The 19,898-nt window shown below is 32.9% G+C and overlaps 1 protein-coding gene and 2 long non-coding RNA genes across 3 annotated transcripts in view; 1 reads left to right on the top strand and 2 right to left on the bottom strand.

Moving 5' to 3' along the window:
• The window catches only part of LOC143065040 (calcitonin gene-related peptide type 1 receptor-like), an 85,195-nt gene that overhangs the window by 23,592 nt on the left and 41,705 nt on the right, over positions 1-19,898 (bottom strand). The window lies entirely within an intron of this gene.
• On the top strand, positions 53-9,040 carry LOC143065041 (uncharacterized). The gene is made up of 2 exons (XR_012975385.1): positions 53-515; positions 8,488-9,040. It is a non-coding gene; the product is annotated as an uncharacterized LOC143065041 (long non-coding RNA).
• Positions 16,134-19,883, bottom strand: LOC143065042 (uncharacterized). Its single transcript, XR_012975386.1, has 3 exons — positions 18,361-19,883; positions 17,521-17,903; positions 16,134-16,934 (listed from the first exon to the last, which is right to left on the bottom strand). It is a non-coding gene; the product is annotated as an uncharacterized LOC143065042 (long non-coding RNA).

The raw sequence follows: 19,898 nt of genomic DNA, 5'->3' as shown, positions 1-19,898 counted from the left end.
TCCGAATTGATTTTCCTCTGAGTTCAGTATTTTTGTGATTTTACTTTTTATAACCCTACTGAGTTCTTTAGGGAATGAAAGATACCGGCTCAGTTTGTCAAGAACATGTTAACACGCTCGTTGGTCATTTATCTGCGAGTACCACCATGGGGTTAATTAACAGATACTTGTTTATTTTGCGGCATCGCACTAGTAACATTTGAGGTCAATTTCCTATCACTTTAATTGGCCAGTTTTATTAGCGAATCGTTGAATTTGTACGACTCGTCCAATTAATGCCAATGTGACAATAGCTCCAACCCGTTCCTTCGGTGCGAAGCTATAGATAGAACGGCGGACCAGTTTACGTGAACCGGTGACAAAATATTACCTCCCCTGTAAACAGTGCGCTCTTCTGACTAGAGGTAATCGGTAAAGAACAACGGAAGATGGTGTATATTGTTTACGAGCTTGAAATGAGCTAACACAGACGAACTAAGACGTGTCAACATAATGTGAATATGATAATGAATCAGGTAAATTATTAATTGTTAAGTTTATCACATCATCGTATCTTCATATGATAGCTAAATGAGTGAATTTTCGATTTTAAGTGTCGTCAGGGTTCAAACCTGTAATCATGCCATCCTTTCATTATTTTTTTTTTAATGCTAACCTATAGTCGGAACATCTTGATTTTCTCCCAATTTGTAAAGTTAATTATGCTGCTGGACATATATTTTTTTGGGGGAAAAAAATTGATAATATGCAGTCAAATCTGGCAGTTTTTAATATTTGTTGCTATGTGAAATAAAGGGAGGTAACTTAAAGTAAAAGAAGGCGCGGTTTTTCAAAATGTAAACAATATACTTAAGATGCATGTTATTTTGTCAAATGATAAAGATATTCTTTCCACTCTATGCCATATTCAGTAAAAAGTTAATATGACATAATGAAATCCGTAAAAGGCTTAAAGTGTTGATTTTAACATCATTACTTTTAGCTTGCCAAAAAAATTGGTTGGGGAAAAGCAAGTTAACTTGTACCATATTGCAAACTCATAGAATACTAGTACTTACTCGAACCACTGCAAAATTTTACCAATTTTAACGTACTAGGGGCGGATCCAGTCATTTTTAAAGGGGTTCCCAACCTAGGTTAAAAAAAAGGGGGGGGGGGTCCAACTATATGGTCCCATTCAAATGCATTGATTTAGATTGTCCAAAAAAAAAGGGGTTTAACCCCTGTAACCCCTCTCTGGATCCCACACTGGGTACCATATGAAATATTAATTAATTTTCCAGACTTTTAACCAGAAATGTATTTATAAGAAATATAGAATATTGGAATAATTTAAGAATTGCTTTTGAAAATATCTACCAATTAAATTGAACTAAATTGTAATGATAAAACATTTTGAAATAAATTAAATCCCATGTGATGAGCCAACGCCTGTGTGAATCATTTCGTTAGAGTCCCTGAAGTGGATACCTTGGTATGCAGGGTTGTCAAATTATGCAAATAAATGCAACATTAAAATAATACTCAAAATTGACAACAACACTTCGAATGGTCTGCAAGTTTATTTGCTATGGTCTACATGTTTCTCCTGCAAGGCAGGCTTCATCAGGACAATTTTTATACAGAAATTAACACCTGAAGTACTCAAAATGGTGCAATTTGACGACGTCATTTTGAAATAAAGTAGACATCACTTTAGTTATTTATGGAAATTAAATATTTATTCATCATTTATTAATTATGATACCTTTTGGATGCATTTAAATAAGGGAATTGAATTTGGCAATCACCAAATAGTGGTTTAAAATTTGGAGTAGACCATGTAGACATTTTAATCTGATCTTCATTTAATTTTAACTGGGACTTAAGATAGAGGGACATTCAAGTTAGTAGTTTTTAATTTCATTATCCAGCAAAATAGCTGTACTAAGGGGCATTTCTCTGTTCAGTCATTGGTTTAATATTTTTAAATTCTCTTAGGATTGCCAAATAATAATTGAGAAACAAATATATGTCATTGAAGAATAATGTATGTAGGGTGCCGAGAGCTACATGTAGTTTTCATATCATATCTATTATTAAGTTGTTTGCTAGTGCATGAGTGTCTTGAATTACAGAATTTTCCATTTCGAAGCAAATTTATCAAATTCTTTAATTTTAAGAGCATGGTATCTACATTTTTTTTTATTGTCTCAGATGAATCACTGATATTGTGACCCAATATCAACAATTAATTTATATTTACAAATGTACTGATAAATTTAGCACTGATTTCCATGTGAAATAGACACTACTTGCATCTTTTTTATGAACATTACATTTTCAGCTCTCTTTTAAAAAAAAAATCAGTATCAGTCTTGTGGTACATTTAACTAATTATAAGGCCAAAAAAAAATATATGTCTGTTTCCTGCTTCCAAGGCAAATAAATCAGGGTCGGTAGGTCGGGATTTTTTTTTTTTTTTTTTTTTTTTTTTTTAATTTTATTTTTGCACTCCCTGTCAGATTTGCAGTCGGTTACATGTCATGTTTGGTTAGGGTCCTGTACCCCAAAATGATTTAATCCCTTTAAAGAAGCTTTAATTGAATAATCCTCCCAGTGCTGACATTTTTTAAACCTTAATTGTAGCACAGGGACTCTGTTAGCAGATTAAAATTTTGTAAATCAGTTTTTTATTTATTTTTTATTATTTCCTGTCTATTTTCATTACTATATTAACGTATTTAACGTTGCCATCACTATTTCTTTGTTTTCTGGCAATGTGCAGTTTACTATCCATATCCATATACTGAAAAAACCTAAAGGGATCTAAGTCGCCATCTTGAATTACCTTCCCTACTTTAGATAAAAAATAATTAAAAAATATTAATAAATTACTATATCCCTTACAAAAGCCTTCATTTTCTTCCGAAATTATTCTTCTATCACATGCATATTTTGATTTGTGGATTAACAGAACCCTTACGCAGTTTCAGTTGCATTCGTGTCAGAATATTCAAATTTCCCGGCGAAAGCAACGTATCATTTGGAAACTTCCAGGTTGATGCGTTTACTACAAAGATAAATCCTTATAAACAGACGAGTGCTGTCCCCTGATTTATTATTACATATCGAGCGCAAAATTATTAACCATGTTAACGAATAGAACCTTTCTTCAAACGGGGTAACATAAATCATTGACTTTTTCGTAGACACATCAATAAAATGAAGAAGTTTTGCGTCCGTCGTCCGATGTCATTGTTAACTTTTACAAAAATCTTCTCCTCTGAAACTACTGGGCCAAATTAAACCAAACTTGGCCACAATCATCATTGGGTATCTAGTTTAAAAAATGTGTCCGGTGACCCGGACAACCAACCAAGATGGCCGCCATGGCTAAAAATAGAACATAGGGGTAAATTGCTGTTTTTGGCTTATCACTCAAAAACCAAAGCATTTAGAGCAAATCTGACATGGGGTAAAATTGTTTATCAGGTCAAGATCTATCTGCCCTTAAATTTTCAGATGAATAAGACAACCCGTTGTTGGGTTGCTGCCCCTGATTTGGTAATTTTAAGGAAATTTTGTTGTTTTTGGTTATTATCTTGAATATTATTATAGATAAAGATAAACTGTAAACAGCATTAATGTTCAGCAAAGTAAGATTTACAAATAAGTCAACATGACCAAAATGGTCAGTTGACCCCTTTAGGATTTATTGCCCTTTATAGTCAATTTTTAACCATTTTTCGTAAATCTTTGTTATCTTTTACAAAAATCTTCTCCTCTGAAACTACTGGGCCAAATTAATCCAAACTTGGCCACAATCATTTTTGGGGTATCTAGTTTAAAAAATATGTCCGGTGACCTGACCATCAAATCAAGATGGCCGCCATGGCTAAAAATAGAACATAGGGGTAAAATGCAGTTTTTGGCTTATAACTCAATAACCAAAGCATTTTGAGCAAATCTGACATTGAGTTAAATTGTTTATCAGGTCAAGAAATTTTCAGATGAATTGGACAACCCGTTGTTGGGTTGCTGCCCCTGAATTGGTAATTTTAAGGAAATTTTGCTGTTTCCAACCCTTGCCACATGGAGGTGCCCTCTATCAAGAGTCTTATACATACATAACACATAATATAAAACATAAACAATAAAAAGGAAACACACAAACCTACTGTCATGATACTTAAAAGTCAATACATGTATATATTTATTTATATACAAATAGATAAAAGATAATAACAGTTTCAATCATCATGTAAATGACAGATATATGTACACAGAAGTCAAAAGGTTCTCCTTCCACTATATAAAAACACTTAAAATACATTATTAAAGATAAATTTTAGCAGGATTCTATATAAAGGAACCCATAGTGTTAAGCTCATTAATACACCACAATGACACACAACTTGGCATGAATCATGACTAAATAAAATTATTTTCTTTTTTTTCCAATTTTTAAAAGTATTTTTTTTATAAAAACAAAAATTGTATAAAAGTAATATACTTGTATACAAGATTTATATATATATAAAAAAATTAGACCAATAAATCACAGTCACTCATCCAATGGCATCAACATACATTGTATCTAAAATCTTAGATAAGTTTCACAGAAAAGCACATAATGTATATTTAAATACAACTTGTATAATTTATAAGTTTAGTACCAAAAAATGGGATGTAAAGAATTTCATTCAAACTTCAGTATACTATCTCCACATTCAATAACAGTCTCATGATTCTGAGTGAAAATATCCAAATAAATATTACTAAAGTATATATTTACAATGTACAGGGATTTATATATTCACAAGAAACTCACGTTTATACACAAATCTTGAGCCTCTCACAAAACGTGAAAATTTTTTAAAGCAAATTTATGTATGAAAATAAGATAGAGAGCAACTGTAAACCAAAATTAAAACAACATACATTTACATAAGATATAAGAACCTTCTTCAACTAGTAATAAAAACTGGTCTGATTAATACAGGAAAAAGAACAACCTGTTATACTCGAAACAATGACACTTAACATGGTATATATAAAGGATAAAAACATATGTACAGGAGACAAAATAAGTTGATATAACAGTCGAAACAAAATCATATGTACATGAGACAGAACAAATTGATATGTAAATGTAATTAAAAGCATATGTACATGACATAAAACTACTTGGTACAAATGTATTATACTTGAAACAATGACATACTACACATGTAAAGAGACATACCAACTTGATATAACAGTGGGAACAAAATCATATGTACATGAGACAGGACAACTTGTTATAACAGTGGAAACAAAATCATATGTACATTTTGTACATGAGACAAGACAACTTGATATAACAGTGGAAACAAAATCATATGTACATGAGACAGGACTACTTGTTAAAACAGTGGAAACAAAATCATATGTACATTTTGTACATGAGACAAGACAACTTGATATAACAGTGAAAACAAAATCATATGTACATGAGACAGGAAAACTTGATACAACAGTGGAAACAAAATCATAAAAGTCATGTATACATATACATGAGACAAGACAACTTTAAGTGCAATATTTGTAAAGTAATTTAAAACTATTTTAACAAGCAAAATCATATGTACATGAGACCAAAGAACTTGGTATAAACTATAGTACTGCATACAAAATCATGTTATTATTCATCAAATGAATAATCATGTTTGCATTAAACTGGAGACAAAAGCAAATTAATATGAGATCTGGGACACAGAGTATTGTCATCCTATTTCAAGATGAGATATAACAACCAGAACAATACAAACACATGTACAGTTGTACACAGCAACACAAAGTCTATGTTGATATCAATATTTATCAAAGCTGATTAAAACCTTTTTTGAAGGCAACATTTCTAAACAATTGCAATATATATATTTATGTAAATTGAGGATAAAACATCAAGATACATGTATAACAAATAACTAATCATCAAAATGTACAAGTATATACAAATACTTCAATTATGTTTAACACAAATGAATTCATCTTTGAAGTAAAATTTCATCCAAGTAAGCTAAAATCAGAGATCAAACTACCAACCAGTAAATTACAAGTGCTATACAAACCAACATTACAAAAGAACTGTTAAAAAAAGTAAATACATGTAGTATCTAAATAGCAAAAATCCCTCAAATTTCAAAGCATCAATGGTGTATACAATATCCAGTGGCGGATGCAGGAATTTTCGAAAGGGGGGGTGCTAGCCCAGGGCAAAGGGGGGGTGCAGGGGGGGTGCAAACATATGTCCCGATTCAAATGCATTGATCGGCCAAATTAAAGGGGGGGGTGCGGACCCCCGGAACCCCCCCTCTGGATCCGCCACTGATATCATATTATTCCGTATCACTTGAAACAGACTCATCCTCCTCAGAATCTGAGGGATTTTGAAAATTCAACACCTTGTCCTCTTCAACCTCAATATTAATGCATTTGTCCTTATATTGAGAACAGTTCTGACAGTTTGTACAAGAACAACCTGGTCCACATTTCTGATTAGCCTTTTTACATCTGCAGTTTTGCTTGATACAACCCTTTTTACAATTACAACCCCTTAGCAACCAGTTTACATGACTTTGTACTGACAACATATGGGACTCTTTTTCCCACTGAGGCTCTAGATTTTTTTCAATATTTATTCTATATCCATAACTGCAGAAGGAAGGTAGGGAAATTGTGTTTTCTGTTGCCTGATCGTACATTTAGGAAACCAGGCAAGATCTTAACCAGTGGAGTTTAAGAGCTGTAACACTGGGGGGTATTTGATCTTCATATGAAACCCTTACTTGTACCTTTTCACGGATAATATCTAGCCATCTGCAGTGCTTTTCTTTGAGTGTTAATTTTGAACATTTATGAAAAACATCTTTAAATAAGTCACCAGGACTAATAAATTCAGGTAAAAATTCTGTTATGTGTTTTTTGAAATACAAAGAACCAATTAATCTAAGAAAAGCTAAAAACCCATCGTCTTTGGAGTTAGGACTAGTGTCACATAACATACCTACCGATTTTGGCTGTAATCCAGAAATGAACTGAGCATATTGAAATAAGGTACTAAAAAAAAACGCTTTACCAAATCCAACAAAGAAAGAGACATAGTCGCATCCACTGCATATGTAAAGAACCTGAATGCATTTAGTTAAATTTGAAACACCTGTCACATCTGGATCTCTTGTTAAAGAATGTGCAAGGTCATTTAAATTCAAATATTGAGCTCGCTCTGCAATCATGTTTTTCTGTACTATTATGTTCTTTGATGACAAGGGGCCTGAAATTAAACTGAGACCAATGAAGTACACATCAGTGTCTGGGGAGAATACTAAAATTTTGCTGTATTGGCTTTTGTTGACATGCAACCATATGAGTGTATCAGTTTCCTCATGATTCGATCTTAACTGTTCAATTTCAAAAGCCTCACTTGTAAAAGAAACGCCATAACATTTTCCTGTATCTGAACAACCAGCTAGTACAAAAGTCTGACCTGGTTTTAAATGGGGTTGTACTACATCCAACATTGATGTAGACAGAAGTTGAATGTAGTTTTTTTTGTTGGTTCGATTTTTTAAGAATTGGACCCATTTACCAGGAGGAAGGTCTGCCTCCAAATTGATGTTTAAGATGGTTTTATAAGGTTCTGCCAAATTGTCACGCCTGAGTCTTTCAATAGTCTTTAAAGAATCTGTATTGTTTTCTTTTAACGCACCCGGTCTGTCAAAAAGCACATGAATTTCTTTTGAACCGGACTTTATATGGGGTAAAATCCACCGCCTAACTAGGTATTGTATGTGATGGTTAAATGTTTTGTGGTGGGATCGAATTGGGGCACTGTTTATAATGAACATACCTTCTAGTATGACTACCTCGGGGATGAAACCATTTGGCAGTGTTTCTGTAATCAAATTATCATATCTTGTGTTTAAGTGTTTTGTTGCATTCGCTTTTGTGTCTTGATGGTTCATGTTGCCATCTGCAATGCAAATAGCCCTAGGCAAGGCAACGTACTGGCGAAAACTATTCAGTGGTTGGCCCGTTTTCATGGAGTGGGCCATTTCTTTTTTTAAACAAAGGTTGTACGTGACCTTTTCTTTTTCCTCAGTATTTTTTTTCTTTTTTGTTGTTTGAGCTCGAGCAGGTGTGAAAGTTTTCAAGACGTGTTTTCTGACTGGGGCATTTATACTAGGGATTTTCAGAATTCTTGAATTGATATAGTGTTCAAGACTCTGTGAACCAATTTCATAGAAATGCATTAGGTCATGATATACAGACCCCTCTGCCTTTACGGCCGTAAATAATTTCATGAGACCCCTATTTTCACCCAAGTCATTCTTGAAAACATTGCTTTCGGTCAGTTTTTTTTAAATAACAAGAACTTATTTCGTTATGAAATTTGTTATTAGATTGACCAGAAGAGGAACCAGTATTATTATTACCTAATTGGATGTTTAAATTATTTTGCAGCGATGCTCTGTATGGAAGGAAGACTGCCATCGAATCCAACAGTTCCGGAGAGGGTCTTTTAACCGACTGTTTAACATCAAGATTGATATATAATTCGTGTGCTTCATCCAGTGCAAGCTGTTGCCAGTTTTTCCCTGTAATTGTGGCAGAAAAACCACCAGCTTTCAGCTGGGTAATGACAGTTTCTGGCATTGAAAGGACATCAAATAAATGTTTTGGAATAATTCTTAAGTACATATGACGATCATATGCATGAAAAAGTGGAGCTAGTCTCTTTAATGCAGCAATTCGTAGTTCCCAGTTTGAACTCCGAAAAGATAAGTACAAAGAAATGTATGAGAAACAGTCTCTGTGAATAAAATCATGCCAAAATTTAAAGGTGTCATCAATGTTGCATAACTTTTCAGTAAAGACAAAAAAAGTCATCTTTGAGATTGCCCAACTGAAGGCTTTTGTCTGTAATGCATTGTAAATCACGAAGATTTGTTTTATCAGTATTGTTGTTCTTTGATATTTTGATTGACTCTGTTGTCAGTAAAACCATGTCTTTCAATATTTTGTTTGTTGTTTGTTTACATGTAAAGTCGGAAAGATCATGTTTTGAATTTCTATAATCAAAGAAACTGAGCAATTGAGATATGTAGAAAGATTCCCACATGTCAAGAAGGAATAAATGCGTTTTTCTAAAGTTTGTGCATTGCTGTAGAATTGTCAATAGACCATCTTCTTTTTGCGTTAATTTGGCAATATCTTTCAATCCAGCATCGAAGTATGCTTTCAAAAGAACCGGCTGAGTGTTTTTAAGAATATGCCAGTCGCCAGGGAAAGGTAAGACCCACGAAAGTTCATCTGCATATTCAATTTTTAATTTGCAAAACAGATCATATGTTTTGGCATCACCGACAGTTATAACATGACTGCAGTTTAAATTGGAACCTAAAGTTTCATGAATTTTTTCAAGCGTGTGTCTGATAGTCTCAATGTTGTCACATGGTGCATCAATAACACCAAGATAAACAACATTGGCCTTCTCAGTGGTTGAATCACCAAAAGCTTCCATATTAGATTTTAAATTTGGGATCTTTATATCCCCATCATTGGATGCAAGCTTTTGTATTATGTACTGAAACATTGATTTTTCAGTTTGAGACATGGCATTTCTTTCTGTCTGGGATAGTGAAAAGTTCAGAAGTTCTAAATCCCTGTTAGTTGCAATAGAACCAGACTTAACATCAACATTTTTAGATTTTATAGCATTGGGTTTCGGCTGAACTGCCTGGTAAGATGTGGCATGTATTCCCCTGGACCCATCCAATCTTACACATGCATTTGGCTGACCAAAGTCAATGTTGTCTACGGACACTATAGTGAAAGCATTTAGGTTTAAGTCATCTATAAATTTTGAGGATAACTTTTTGTTCACTATAGAAGTAATATATTCTTTCGATTTTTTCTTAGAACATACAATACCAAATGTATTGAACATTGTAACTAGCTTTGTCGAGCCACTGTAGGAATCTAGAGAATCGGCAAGAAGAATATGTAAGGGGTGTTGACATTCTCCGGCACTGACTTGATATAAATTGTGACAGATTGAAAATAACGTCCTTAAAATTCTTCGATTTTTGTGATCATTCTCCATGTCTTCTGAGAAAAAAGATGTTTCTATAGATGGGAGAGAGCCAAGAAGTCTTCGTTCTCGACCAGTTTGGGAGCTTAAAAAATGAAAATTCCAAATGAATGGATCAAAAGATTTAATTATGGAATTGAAATCAATTTTACTTAGGTCTATCTCTGTGAAATGTGATTTAAAATATGAAATTTGCTTTTGGTATCTGTCATTTAAATCCATAATAACATTTTCATACATCTGGGGCAAATCTTGCTTGTGACATACCGGTATGCTAGATTCTGAGTTTACTTGTATGGGTTTATCAGAATTTTGATTCATTTGATAGCACATATTATGAATAATACTAACTAAATCTGCATCCTTTGCCAAAATTAAAGTTCCCTTTTTGGCTTCAAGATACCCATTCTTTTTGTATTGGTGAATTTTTATGTACTGACCAAAAGCATTTTCCAGTTGTAAAAGTAACCAAAAACTTGTTTTACATGCATTTACTGGTTTTTCAATGTTTTTGTCACAATACAAGTTGTCCAGTTTGTTATTGAATTTATTTAAAAGTGAGGGTAATAACAAAGGTTCGTCTCGTATCAGGGAATTGGCAACACACATCAGTATTTCATTTAATACAATTGATTCGACAGTTGTATTTGTGTCTGATGACAATTTCGATTGGATATCTTGAAAATCATCCAGTTTTGAGTTGAGAAATGATTTGGTGTCTTCTAGATCCTCGTCTGTATTTGGATCAACAGAATCACCAATACTGTCTTCATCGATGCCACCATCTTTACCTAAACTGGCTTTAAGTTTGAGCAGAATCATAAAACACTTTTTGCAAAAAGAACTTTTCTCGTCTAAATGAGAAAATTGGTGTTCATTTGAATCTTCGAAATAGTGTTTTATGAGGTAAAAATGTCGCATGCGAAAATTTCTCTTTAATCGGTTTTTACAACCCGGCATGTGGCATGTTGGACCATGAAACCTCTCCTCTCGCCATCGACTATAATGTTGTTGACACAAATTTACAGTATTTGTATTTGGACAACTAAGAGACTTTTCAATTATATGAATACCCATCACTTCTAAAAATAGTTGAGGGTTTGAAACTTCGGCAACATGGTCAGCTTTATTAGGACATATTTGACAAGTGTCAGACCTTCTCTTTTTTGGAGGAGGGGGTTTGACATATTTGCTTTCTAACAAAATATTACAACATGGACAGAGACAGTCCAAGGGTCCTAAGCTATGGTTGTCTTGTAACCAACTTAAAAACTCCGATGGCTTGTTTATACTATGGTACCATCTGTTTGCCCTCTTTGTTCCACATTTGGAACACTCTTGACATTTTTTTCCAGGATGGGCTTTTGGTTTCAATATGCATGACATGGTAGTTCACAAAGTTTATGTCAATAAGGATTGAATTTGGTTACAAATATAACATGCCAAGTTATTCTCCTTTTGTATTTAAATTCAATCTGACAAAAGAGCTCCTTGCATGCTACCCGCCTGATTCGAAAAATTCTACAATTTAATATGCGCGTTCGCGGACTTTTAAAACAACACCGACTAACGTTGTTCAATTTACTACAAATAAAGATTAATGCATTTCTAATTTTTATGGATATTTTCTCGTTTTGCTTACACTCCAATCTATTTACACAACATGGCAATACACACAAATCTAAGTTAGACAAATTAGTATATATATATCCAAGAAATACCCAATAAAAGCACTTATGATATCAGAGCAAAGTAAAATATAAGTCAGTCGTTTTACACAATATAACAAACTATTGCGAAGTGTGTACGTGTTTCAATTTTATTTTCTCTTCCAGATTTGGATCAATGGAAGATGTGCATACCTGCACATCATGTGCAAAGTCTATGTTCTTTAACAGACGTGCCGGTATCTTTCAATCACATGCTTTACAAATATGTTATTTCATTTATGATGATGTGTTTGAAATGTTTTAAATACACTTTAAACTAGGTAAAATAACAAAATACAATGTACAAGATTTTGTGGCCTTGTGCGAAGAATATTTTGTCATGAATATTGATTACAAAGCATCGAGTTGTCCCAACGATACGCTTGTCGGTGTGCTCGATTAGACGTCAAATTATTGACATTCATAGACAAAATGACCCAACTTTGAAAAATTCTTGTGACGAAACTACATTTCGGAACACGTTAAAAATTGGATCCTCATTAAGCTACATTATTAAGGTTTGATATATATTTTTTTCAAAAAAATTAAAAAATATGCAGTCAAATCTGGCAGTTTTTTATACACCCCTATGTTGAACAATAGATTGTTCAATTAACAGCATGTTTGGCAATTAAAAAATCATATATTAATCAATTTGGCTTTCGCATATACTTTACTTATATTGATTGTATAAAAGTTATATAATGGTTTTGTGTTTTAACAGATATTCATCCCTATGCATATCGGTTTTTATGCGTAAATTGTCTCTCCTTTTTTTTACCTTTTCTATCTCTTTCATAAGAAGAGTGACTTTTCTATTGTTCTAGTGTCACTGGAAATCCCACTGTGAATGAAGTCATAGATTCGCACTCTGTACAACGGATAAAGTTTGGGTTGTTCATGCCCCTTGTATTTCGGCATGATCTATCAAATTTTAGAAGCGTTACTTTATTGGTTTTTTTTTCATTTTAATTGTAGTTGAAAATGATGTTATGAAGAATAAGAGCAACACCAGAGGTCAATTTTGATTACCTAAAGACGGACGAGAATAAATCAACAGTAACTTATTGAATTAGTGCTTAAAGAGACAACACAAAAACATCAGAAAATGGCTATAATATAAGTGTTGGTAGTGTTAAAATTCAATTTGAAAGTAATTTTTTTCCTCAGGAAACCGTCTTGAGTGACAAAATTATTGTATTGGAAGGCGACTTTAATAAAATATTTTTTTAATTGTCATTTGTTCGTTAGTTGTATTTTTGTTTACATGATGAAATCAATTGGGGGTATTTACAGCTAATTTCCTAATGCTTGGAAAGTACATATATATTTTTTATTCCAAAAGCAATACTGCTTATAGGTATCAAGTACAATAAATATTACATTAAATATAATAAGCAACAAATATTACAATAAGGTAATTCATTAATATGCAATTAATACAATTAAAAACAAATGTAGGAGCATGATATTAATTAGCATTATTTAACAATATTAGTTAAAGTATGATATACACATTCACTGATTACGAATTTTTTCGGCAATACATAAATACTTTCCAAAATTATTAAGTTCTTTTATATTACGAACAGATAACAATTGTATAAGTTTAAATACTGACGGATTTCTCCAATAATAAGGTTTGATATACTTCATACGAATGTCTTTGTATCCAATACATTCCAAAATAAAAAGATATTCATCTTCAACAGAATCACAGTTGCACACATTACCTATTCTATCGTTTCTGTTTATATTTAAAAACCTTCCAGTTCCAATGTTCAAATTATGTGCATGTATACGATATTTGCTTATTAATGATTTATATCTAAAATTAACAGGTCAACTGCAAACCATGACTGTCATATATGTATTTGTAAAAGAGACATTTAGAAGACTCCTCAAAAAATGATATTGCTTCAGATATAAACCTATCAGTAACACGCTGTTTGAAATCAGCTATAAAAACATCTACATTTAAAACATTTTGTGTCAACCAGACATGATTTAAACCATAATTACATAATAAATCTCGTATTTTACATGACCAATTCAATTTATTTTTACTTTTTACATTGCTAGCCTCCAGCTTTTCTGCGTAACAATTTTTCAGAATACAATTGTCAGTTTTTAACAATTTACACCAGTATTTCATCATTTTACAGTATCTATGTACATACATAGGGACTCTACCTAGTTCAAAATACACCATGTAATTTGTAGTACTCTTCTTAACTTTCAAAATCCTCTTTAAAAAATATAAGTGAAGAGTTTCAATGTCAATTGCTTTATGATATCCCCAAACTTCGCTACCATAATTCAATATACTTGACACATATGTATCAAATAAAGACAGTAGTGTTTCTGTACTAAAAAAGTCTTCTTGAATTTTACTGAATAAACTAAAAACAGCTTTTTTACCTTGATTTGACAACATTTTCTGAGTATTCGTAAAAATACCATTATAATTTAACAGCATACCTAGATATATAAATTCATCACATAACTCAATATTCTCTCCATTAATGAACCATTTTTCATCTGGTTTGATAACACCTCTGTTTCTAAATACAACAATCTTAGTTTTTAGCATATTATATGTAAATTATACCCTTCAGAACATATTTGTACAACATCTATCATTTTTTGAAGATCACTTATATTTTCGCTGAAAATAACAGTATCGTCATCATACATTAATAAGTAAAGATTGAGCATTCTCATGTCATATGATTGACAACCCTGTTTTATTAATTCTATTTCAATATCATTGACATACAAAGCATATAAAAAAGGTGACAAGGATTCCCCTTGCATTAGACCAATGTCACATTTAAAGAACTCAGAAAAATTTCCCTCATGTTTAACACATGATTTCAAGTTAGAATATATTGATTTTATTAAATTTAACAATTTTCCGGTTATACCACATCTAGCTAATTTCATCCATAGTTAAAAATGCTTAACACTGTCAAAAGCTTTTTTATAATCCATAAAACAACAATATAACCTTTTTCCGTTTCTCAAAGATTTTGATATGATGGAATGAAGAGCAAATAGGGCATCATGAGTTCCGTGGCCAGGTCTGAATCCGAACTGTGCGTCTGTGATGATACTGTGTTCCTCGCTCCATTTCAACAGTCTGGTATTGATAGTAACTGTAAAAAGTTTTCCTATATGAGACACTAATGATATACCTCGGTAATTCCCAGGGTCATTAACCTGACCTTTTTTAAATAACGGCACTATAATACTTTTCACCCAAAGTTCTGGGAAGAATCCAGTACATAAAATTACATTAAAGAGTTTACACAATAAAGGTAATAAAACTGGCTTGCTTTCAATTATATATTCGTTCACAATATTGTCCACTCCTGGAGATTTATTCTTGTTTAATTTTCTAACATTGTCTTCAAGTTCCTTTTCTGTGAAATTTCTGTCTAATTCTTCGAAAATAGACATGTCATCTCCTTCTATCTGATCCTCAGCACTTGCATCATTGTCATCTTTAGACATCAGATTTTTAAAGTGATCAAAAAATTGTTCTATTGAAATGTTACTTGAAAAAGTTTTTTTTCTGTTTTTAAATTTTCGGTAAAAACGTTTCGGATTCGATTTTCTCATTGCGTTAAACATGTTTCCTTGTTTGTTTTTATAATTTCGTTTAAGTTTGTTCTCCGTAACTTTATATTTTTGTTTCTCTAAGTTAAGTTTTGGTCTATTTTCTTCGGAATGATATCGGTTAAACTGCATAAGTGCATGTTTATAGTTCTTATATAGTAATTTGCAATCGTCTGTTATCCATGGTTTGTCTTGTCTAAAGTTCGAATTTGTATTCGGTTTACGACCAGTGCAATTATCACATCGTATTGTTCGTTCTACTTCTTTAAGTGTATATTTTTCAAAAATATTTGTCAAATAGCATTCATTTCATTCACAGCATTATTAATAGCATCGGCGTCTTCTGTAATTATTTTGTGTAGTTCTTCGAATTTCTGTGCGTTATGTATTAGATCTTCTCTGACTTCATCCCTAAACTTTTCATTCCAACGTATCGTATTGACGTTACGCACGATACTGGTGTCACCAAACATAACGTCGAATTACGACGTTTTCTACATGGAAAAATGAAACGTTGAAAAACGACGGCATTGAAAGACTGAATTTGATGTTTTTTAATTCGATTGTATGTTTGTTTTGTTTATTTCCCTTTCAGTTTACGTTAATTGTTTCTTTAGTTTGTCTTTTTTTAATGTTTGTTTGTTTACTTTTTAAGAAATATACAAAATATAAGAGCAATTCAAAGACAAAATAACTCGTTCAATTTTATTCCGAATAGTCTGTTATAAACTGCTTTGCTCTGCCAGTCCAATTATTTCTTCGTGAATGGCCAAGGACAAATCAATTACGGAGTCCGTCAAAATATCATTTGTTACATATAAGACAGATTTGACACTCAAAATTACATTTTTACGTTTAATTAAACTGTACGATAAAGGTCCTGTTTTTGTGTAATATAATCCACGAATAACGGTAGTTCCTTCTGGGTACTGACCCTGCCAATCGTCAGTTTCCGAACTTTTCAGTTTTTCTTGACATGATCCTGCCTTCATTAGATAAAAGTCTTCTCCTTCATCGTCTGTATATAAGGCAACTAAACTTCCTTTTTCGGATCATATCAACTACCTCGAAATCGTCATCTGGGGAGATATCTTCAACAATTGCACACCCGCGTTCCTTTTCTGTTTGTATATTTTTTACTAAGCCGACAAGTTCTGTATGTTGACAGGAATGAGCCATGTTGAGCAAGCAGCTATCACAGCTGTAGCATGACAAATTTCTTACCGAAAGTAAGCCTTCTCGTTCTGAAATGGTTTGATGAATATTTCTGTTCTGAGGTATGGACTTAAAGTACCTGTCGCGATTCCGATCTATGTTGTCTATGAATCTGAAAACACGCCTTAAACAAACTGACGAATCTCTAGTTTCCTGTAGGTTTTCATTTGCAAATTTATAAAAATCATGAGCTGTTTGAATTGTTGCTTTCCTCCTTAAAATCGCTAAGTCAGCTTGTCTTTTAACATATCCACCCGCAGCATCTTGAGGGCCTACAGTGAAAAATATAAATATTTAGATCAGATATTGTAAATACTATGGCATAAACAAGTATTGGAAATACACTAACTGCAAATGTTAAGAAGATTACAGAAGCGACACGTTTGGAATTTTTTCAGATGTGTTCGGTGTGGGGATCCAGAATTTTGAAAGGGTTGGAAAGGGGGGTCTTTTCACGGCGTAAAATTCAGTATAATTGACCTTATTGTATGATTTCTTTAAATATTGTGTTGAAATTCGGATAGTTTTTCATGTTTAACAGATTTGAAGGTAAGCGGGTGGCGCGCACCTCTAGTAATCCGCTCATGGATGCGAGTTAGAATCTCACTCATTAAAAGGTGCGTTCGACTCCAAAGATTGTAAGCTAATCTGGCGAAGATGGATGTTTTATTTCCGGAATCCCACAATGATAAAAACTGTGTGCCGTGGTGACGAAAGTGAGTATTGGCAATCATACCACATCTCCTTATTTTTATAATTATTGTGCGTCCACTACCTGAGTGCAATACGTGTTGAATGAGTTTTCTATCTCTTAGGGAACAAACCTATAGATATATCATTAAGATATCTTCGACTTACCTTTAGCGTGTGAAGTCTCAAAATAATTCCTTATTAGTCTGTCGTATCCAAAATCTTGCTGTCCATTTGACACATCACCCATACAGTGCCTTGATTTATATTGACATTGGCAACCATCAGTATATTCGTGCATTGTTGACACATTATAGGATATGGAATTCAAGTATTCTTTTATCTGATTTTGGACTTCATGGACAAAATGATGATCGTGCTTATCATCATTACTCACTACAAAGAAATGTTCCTTAATAATATTTGGGTTTTCAGTTGTGCTGTCCTTTCCGTCGTACTCAAGAACTGCGTGTCTATAAATGATCGACACGTGAAGAGACACCTCTGTGCGTTGGAAATAGGAACTTTGTATTTCTTCTCTGGCTGAACACCTTTAAAACAGAATAAAGAATATGTTTATCGTTTTTCTCAATTCAACAGCTGAAAATCACGGCATGGAATTTTTTAGAACTTCATAAAATTGTAATAATAATTGTTGGCATTTCCGATATTGTATTGATTACAAGTTTTTGTCAAAAGGAATATAAATACATGTACATGAATTTCAAACAATTATACGGCGTTAATTTTACGGACAATTAAAAATAGTAATCTTATCTAAGATTTGACAACGAGGCTGTGAAAAATGCAAGGGTGTTCTCGATTTTAATTTTTGAATTGGCGAAGTGTGTCTGTTCCCTCTGGCTTTGAGAAACATTACATATTGGCCAAGTATGCCAGTTTTGTGATTACATGTACTTGTATGCGTAATATAATAAAATTGCTTGATTCAATTACCGACAGATATATTGAAAGGATTAATGTCATATACCTATATTGAAAACTTACCTAAAGTTTTCTGAAAAGTCGTGTATACAAATACAATCGTTAGCAGAAAGGTTCGATATAATAGCCCTGAGTTGCTGGTTTTGCCATGCTGCTCGGAATTGGTGTGAGGGAAAGGTAGATAAAAGCTCCAGTAGAAATTTGAAAAGTGTTCCTATTTTTGTTGTTTTTTTTACTGGCATAAGTTTTTTTCTTTCCAGATTCCCCTTTGTACAAACATTAACATATTCAAACTTTTCCCATGTCACTTCAATAGCTTCATCAGTTGTGTCATTTTCCTCTGGCATTAAAAGGAGATTTGCAACACCACAGTTTTGGCATTTTCTGTTCAAGCATTCTGTTTTATAATGCTCTTTATTTGTACCTTTAGGACATAAAGTTTCAGCAAACATATCTGCTTGACTTTTGAAAATGGGATAGCGTGCCTCTACAATAGGGCGATCATGTGTAGATTCGAGAATCAATTTTCTTTGTTTCATACATTCTGAAAAAATAGTTCTGAACTCAATATGGTACCGACAGCAGCATGTTGTGCGATCCTGTTCTCTAACAGGGCGTACAAAAAAAAGGTTTGCATTTCTCGAAAAACCTTTGGGACATTTTTATATCAGGATACTCGGCCAAGAAAGCAGTATACACTTCAGTTTGTGTTTTTTCTAAGATATGAATCATGTAACTCGCATATACAAGGGGCTCTAGCCTTTCTCTTTTAACGTCTTTTTTATTTCCTGTTGGTCTAGATATTTCCGTCGACAGCCAAAAATTGTAAGCTAATCGCTTGTCCTCATCGGATATTGCGTCTGATCGCACTTTTCGTTTTGTTATTGTCCAGCAGGACTGCTCTGAACGGAGAACGTTTGTTCGTATCCGCTTACCCCCCGACAATCGCCTTATCGGTACTTCAAGTTTAGAAGCGAGTTTTTTCTTACATCTGTTTTCCGTCACGCTTTCACCACTTACAGCTGCTAAAATTATGTGTTTGGTCACTAAGGAATCTTTTGATCTTTGAGCTTTTGTATGAGTCAGGACTTTTTTAACATCAACTAAGACATGTTTTGCTATTTCATCATTTTCAATTTCGTCAGGGGATTTAACAATGTTCATTTGCCTTAATTTTGCCATTGTAGGTGACTGCTTAGATTTTTTCCCCGTCAAAAGGTTTATCAAAAGTTCAGCCTTTTTTCTAGGAGTCTGAGGAAGTGCTCTCTTAAGTTTTTTCATTGCTCTGGATTTTTGCATTCTATTTGTAAAATTCGTTACATCTTCAATTTCTACAATTTCAAGATTTTCTTCACCTTTTCTTTTTTCCCTAAACCTTCTGACATTATGCAAGTTTTTTAATCTCCTAGCTTCAGCTTTTTGCTTAAGTGAGTTGTGTTTTTCCCTTTGTCTTCTCTTTTTTACAGCAGCTATGGAATTTTTGTATTCTTTTATTCTCTCATTTTGTTTCATTTCGTAGTATAATTTATTTCTCTCACTTTTTTTGTTGTTTTTTCCTTTCTCTATACATTTTCATTTTGTCAATTTTACCTTTTGATTTC

The sequence above is a fragment of the Mytilus galloprovincialis genome, chromosome 2 (assembly GCF_965363235.1).
Source record: "Mytilus galloprovincialis chromosome 2, xbMytGall1.hap1.1, whole genome shotgun sequence".
Taxonomy (NCBI): domain Eukaryota; kingdom Metazoa; phylum Mollusca; class Bivalvia; order Mytilida; family Mytilidae; genus Mytilus; species Mytilus galloprovincialis.
This window is presented reverse-complemented; position numbering and strand designations above follow the sequence as displayed.